Source organism: Schistocerca nitens, chromosome 2, assembly GCF_023898315.1.
Source record: "Schistocerca nitens isolate TAMUIC-IGC-003100 chromosome 2, iqSchNite1.1, whole genome shotgun sequence".
NCBI classification, from domain to species: Eukaryota; Metazoa; Arthropoda; class Insecta; order Orthoptera; family Acrididae; genus Schistocerca; species Schistocerca nitens.
The window spans coordinates 966,871,824-966,878,102 of NC_064615.1; the positions used below are offsets into that span (position 1 = coordinate 966,871,824).

Sequence of the window (6,279 nt, forward strand, 5' to 3'; positions counted from 1 at the left end):
AATCTGCCAGGAAGTTTCATATCAGCGCACACTCCGATGCAGAGTGAAAATCTCATTCTTCCCTACTGATGACGACACATGCAGCTCTCAGCCGCCACCCGAAGTATAGAACCCGTTTCGCAAATTGTTTAGGTTCGTTATTTACGGATCCTCCTGCTCAATGTGGCGTTCCGGGTATGAGACGCTGAAAATGAAGAAGAATACTCGAGCATATTGATCCTCTAGAGACGGAATAGGGGGGAACCCCTCCCAACAGACGAGAAGACGACTCGGACGCTCGACTACGGCGGCTGTAGGATATTTTTGTAATGAACGAAAAAAATTAAAAATGTTATAAAAAATTAAAGACAAATAAATAAAACAACATAGACCAACCCACTACATCCTCTTCCTGATCCTTCGATCCTCGGACACGTTGCTTGGGCGTGGCGGCGGGATGGCCAGGCTTCGGGTATCGACCCCTGCCCTACCGTCGTCTTCCTCCTGCAGCGGTTACTTGGAAAAAAAAATGATGATGGATAGAGCGTCTGCCATGTAAGTAGGAGATCCTGGGTTCGAGTCCCGGTCGCGGCATAGATTTTCAGCTGTCTCCATTGAGGTATATCAACAACACCTGTTAGCAGCTAAGGGTTTCGATTAATTACCATTTCTTTCTAGAGAAGCTGCGTGGTCATCATTGGTATCTGTTCTTTCGGAACAGCTACTACCTTCACCTACTGCATATACAAAGGGAGAAACGTAAATTAGAAAGCGATATGCCTCCAGGTTCCCACGAAAAAATGAATGATAGATCCCCATATCTAAACAAGGATGTGTTTATGAACTGGTTGAACGATCATTCCATTCCTAGGAAGAAATCTGACAAAATACTGCTAATATTGGCTGGTTATAGGACACGCTCTTGAGATGTCAGTCTTCCTGATTATTCACCTATGCTACTTAGCCACACTACGCAGTACTTGCAACCACTAGATCGGGAATTCTTCGAGTCCTTAAAAACATTTTCGCAACGAGATACCAACGGGTCGGTTCACAAGCATCCAGGCCGCAAAGTCTGCAGTCTGGGCAACTGCTGAGTTCTGCATGAAATCGTGGTGCAACTTTGGATAAAAGCACCTCTAGATTTTCGGTCTTTGGGGTTTATTCACAAGACCCACCCAAAATCCAAGACCATGAATTTGCAACATCCGACAGAGCCAATGGCAATACAATTGAGATGCAATTGGAAATAGCAGCAAATGTAACACCAACACGCAATGTATAGCAATCTACACTACTGGCCATTAAAGTTGCTACACCACGAAGATGACGTGCTACGGACGCGAAATTTAACCGATAGGAAGAAGATGCTGTGATAGGCAAATGATTAGCTTTTCAGAGCATTCAAACAAGGTTGGCGCCGGTGGCGACATCTACAACGTGCTGACATGAGGAAAGTTTCCAACCGATTTCTCATACACAAACAGCAGCTGACCGGCGTTGCCTGGTGAAAGGTTGTTGTGATACCTCGTATAAGGAGGAGAAATACGTACCATCACGTTTCCGACTTTGATAATGGTCTGATTGTAGCCTATCGCGATTGCCGTTTATCGTATCGTGACAGTGCTGCTCGCGTTGGTCGAGATCCAATGACTCTTAGTAGAATATGGAATCGGTGAGTACAGGAGGATAATACGGAACGCCGTGCTGGATCCCAACGGCCTCGAGATGACAGACATCTTATCCGCATGGCTGTAACGGATCGTGCGGCCACGTCTCGATCCCTGAGTCAACAGATGGGGACATTAGCAAGACAACAACCATCTGCACGAACAGTTCGACGACGTTTGCAGCAGCATGGACTGTCAGCTCGGAGACCATGGCTGCGGTTACCCTTGACGCTGCATCACAGACAGGATCGCCTGCGATGGTGTACTCAACGACGAACCGGGGTGCACGAATGGCAAAACGTCATTTTTTCGGATGAATCCAGGTTCTGTTTACAGCATCATGACGGTCGCACCGCGGTGAACGCACATTGGAAGCGTGTATTCGTCATCGCCATACTGGCGTATCACCCGGCGTGATGGTATGGGGTGCCATTGGTTACACGTCTCGGTCACCTCTTGTTCGCATTGACGGCACTTTGAACAGTGGACGTTACATTTCAGATGTGTTACGACCCGTGGCTCTACCCTTCATTCGATCCCTAAGAAACCCTACATTTCAGTACGATAATGCACGACCACATGTTGCAGGTCCTGTACGGCCTTCCTGCATACAGAAAATGTTCGACTACTGCCCCTGCCAGCACATTCTCCAGATCTCTCACCAATTGAAAGCGTTTCGTCGATGGTGGCCGAGCAACTGGCTCGTCACAATACGCCAGTCACAACTCTCGATGAACTGTGGTATCGTGTTGAAGCTCCATGGGCAGCTGTACCTGTACACGCCGTCCAAGATCTGTTTGACTCATTGCCCAGGGGTATCAAGGTCGTTATTACGGTCAGAGGTGGTTGTTCTGGGTACTGATTTCTCAGGATCTATGCACGCAAATTGCGTGAAAATGTAATCACACATCAGTTCTAGTATAATATATTTGTCCAGTGAATAACCGTTTATCATGTGCATTTCTTCTTGGTGTAGCAATTTTAATGGCCAGTAGTGTAGTAGTCCTGCTGTACCATCCACAAGCTGTGTTTCAACGCCTACTTCTGCGTCAGTACCAGTCACACCCAAAGCAGCGGTAGCTATATGCAATGCAGGACCATCCAAAAGTGTTGCAGGATCATCCAGAAGTCACAAAGAACACTCTAATAATTTGTCTTTTAGTGACATTAGTCCGCCTAATTAAGCTTGTTGGCGAACTAAGAGGAAAACACAAATTTCAGAGATTCTTAGCAGTTCGTCTTCAAGCAATGAGAAATACACTCCCGGAAATTGAAATAAGAACACCGTGAATTCATTGTCCCAGGAAGGGGAAACTTTATTGACACATTCCTGGGGTCAGATACATCACATGATCACACTGACAGAACCACAGGCACATAGACACAGGCAACAGAGCATGCACAATGTCGGCACTAGTACAGTGTATATCCACCTTTCGCAGCAATGCAGGCTGCTATTCTCCCATGGAGACGATCGTAGAGATGCTGGATGTAGTCCTGTGGAACGGCTTGCCATGCCATTTCCACCTGGCGCCTCAGTTGGACCAGCGTTCGTGCTGGACGTGCAGACCGCGTGAGACGACGCTTCATCCAGTCCCAAACATGCTCAATGGGGGACAGATCCGGAGATCTTGCTGGCCAGGGTAGTTGACTTACACCTTCTAGAGCACGTTGGGTGGCACGGGATACATGCGGACGTGCATTGTCCTGTTGGAACAGCAAGTTCCCTTGCCGGTCTAGGAATGGTAGAACGATGGGTTCGATGACGGTTTGGATGTACCGTGCACTATTCAGTGTCCCCTCGACGATCACCAGTGGTGTACGGCCAGTGTAGGAGATCGCTCCCCACACCATGATGCCGGGTGTTGGCCCTGTGTGCCTCGGTCGTATGCAGTCCTGATTGTGGTGCTCACCTGCACGGCGCCAAACACGCATACGACCATCATTGGCACCAAGGCAGAAGCGACTCTCATCGCTGAAGACGACACGTCTCCATTCGTCCCTCCATTCACGCCTGTCGCGACACCACTGGAGGCGGGCTGCACGATGTTGGGGCGTGAGCGGAAGACGGCCTAACGGTGTGCGGGACCGTAGCCCAGCTTCATGGAGACGGTTGCGAATGGTCCTCGCCGATACCCCAGGAGCAACAGTGTCCCTAATTTGCTGGGAAGTGGCGGTGCGGTCCCCTACGGCACTGCGTATAATCCTACGGTCTTGGCGTGCATCCGTGCGTCGCTGCGGTCCGGTCCCAGGTCGACGGGCACGTGCACCTTCCGCCGACCACTGGCGACAACATCGATGTACTGTGGAGACCTCACGCCCCACGTGTTGAGCAATTCGGCGGTACGTCCACCCGGCCTCCCGCATGCCCACTATACGCCCTCGCTCAAAGTCCGTCAACTGCACATACGGTTCACGTCCACGCTGTCGCGGCATGCTACCAGTGTTAAAGACTGCGATGGAGCTCCGTATGCCACGGCAAACTGGCTGACACTGACGGCGGCGGTGCACAAATGCTGCGACGCTAGCGCCATTCGACGGCCAACACCGCGGGTCCTGGTGTGTCCGCTGTGCCGTGCGTGTGATCATTGCTTGTATAGCCCTCTCGCAGTGTCTGAGGCAAGTATGGTGGGTCTGACACACTGGTGTCAATGTGTTCTTTTTTCCATTTCCAGGAGTGTATTTACAGCTGAGTATCACATATAAAGAGAATGACAGCGATGACGATATTTGTCCTGCCTGTAAGGGCTCCTGTTATGACAGAACAGGACCCAGGTGTGACTGGATCCAATGCACTGGCTGTAAGAAGTGGTCACACGAAGAGTGGAAATGGGAGTGGCTATAGCAATATTTGTAAAATGTGAATCAGGTAACACTGAACAGCAAATTAAAGCTTTACTCTAGCAATAACCAACTGCTGACAGTCAGATTATTCTTGTTTGTATGTATCATAATCAAATTAAATTAGGTTTGTGCGTTATACTTAATTGATTCACAAATTTTGTTTGTTTAACACAAAACATGTGCAGTCTTACGGAGCCATGTATGGAAAATGTCAGCTGTACAGTCCTTTCAGTATCGCAGCGTATCTATCATTTATTCAAACATTTACTCTTTACTTTTTGGGTATAGTTAATTGCTGCATCATACTTTGATTCAAAAGGAATTTCAAGTTTTTTGGATGTGTGGTTCAACCGTTTTAGAAGAAAATTCCTTAACTATGGGATCTTTCCCCGATTTATCTCATCTATGGAAAAAAAGAGAAAAAAGATGTTTTTATGTAAAAAAAGAAGTATGTAAATTTTATGTAAGCAAAAAGACAAACACTTTCACTTACAAGATATTCGACGTACTTCAGTGCTAGGTTCAGTTACGGATAGGTTAGAAGAACCTGAGGTGTAAACAATGTAGAGAAATTAAGGAGGTTATGGATTTTCAGAATACCTTATCAACAAATAGCCTCACATTCATGTTTTCCAATAATCCTTATCAGTTTGTTCGTGCTGGTTCTCGGAAAACGGTTAATCTTATGATAATCTCTAATGATAGAGAACTTCGGAGAATGAGGCTGTGATAAGCGAATCTCTAAATTGCGGGCGTATAGCCTTGTAAAGAGGCTGCTATTCCAGATTTCTTAAAATTATGTGTTACTATGTATGAGTTGAATTAAACTCGCTATAATAAAATGAATGTGAGGCCAGTGAGGATGAACTCAATGAAGATGCGATGAATGATATGAAATCAACCAGTGTAACTGGCATGTAGTGAAAATTGAAAACAAGTGCCCAGCCGGGATTCGAGCCCAGATTTACTGCGTTTCGCGAGTAATTACTTTAACCATTAGCATATCTAAGTGCTGAGGCAGTCAAATTGCTCAGGCAACTATTCGCGAAAAGCCAGAAATCTGGTTTTGCGTCTAGGTCATATTCTACTTTATATTTCTTGCGCACTAACGTTCTTCCGTTACTTAACTGTACTCTGGTGGAAAAATTGCATTCACAACACACCTTTAAACAAACAAATACACAACATCGACTCCTGTAGAGTTTTCATAATATTGATCAATTCTGCTAGTAGACTGCAACGGCCTTACCGCAGTGGATACTTCGGTTCCCGTCAGATCACTGAAGTTAAGCGCTGTCGGGCGTGGGCGGCACTTGAATGGGTAACCATCCGGGCCGCCATGCGCTGTTGCCATTTTTTTGGGTGCACTTAGCCTCGTGATGCCAATTTAGAAGCTACTCGACCGAATAGTTGCGGCTCCGGTCACAGAAAACCACCATAACGACCGGGAGAGCGGTGTGCTGACCCCATGCCCCTCCTAACCGCATCCTCATCTGAGGACGACACGGCGGTCGGGTGGTCCCGATGGGCCACTTGTGGCCTGAAGACGGAGTGCTGCTAGCAGAGTCTCGCGGTTCTAGGCGCTCAGTCCGGAACCGCGCGACTGCTACGGTCGCAGGTTAGAATCCTGCCTCGGGCATGGATGGGTGTGATGTCCTTAGGTTAGTTAGGTTTAAGTAGTTCTAAGTTCTAGGGGACTGATGACCACAGATGTTAAGTCCCATAGTGCTCAGAGCCATTTGAACCATTTTTTTTTTTTTTTTTTTTTTTTTTTTTTTTTTTTTTT

The 6,279-nt window shown here is 47.2% G+C and overlaps 1 pseudogene; it reads left to right on the plus strand.

Moving 5' to 3' along the window:
• Positions 1-5,728: 5,728 nt before the first annotated feature.
• On the plus strand, positions 5,729-5,846 carry LOC126237961 (5S ribosomal RNA; annotated as a pseudogene).
• The last annotated feature ends 433 nt before the right edge of the window (positions 5,847-6,279 follow it).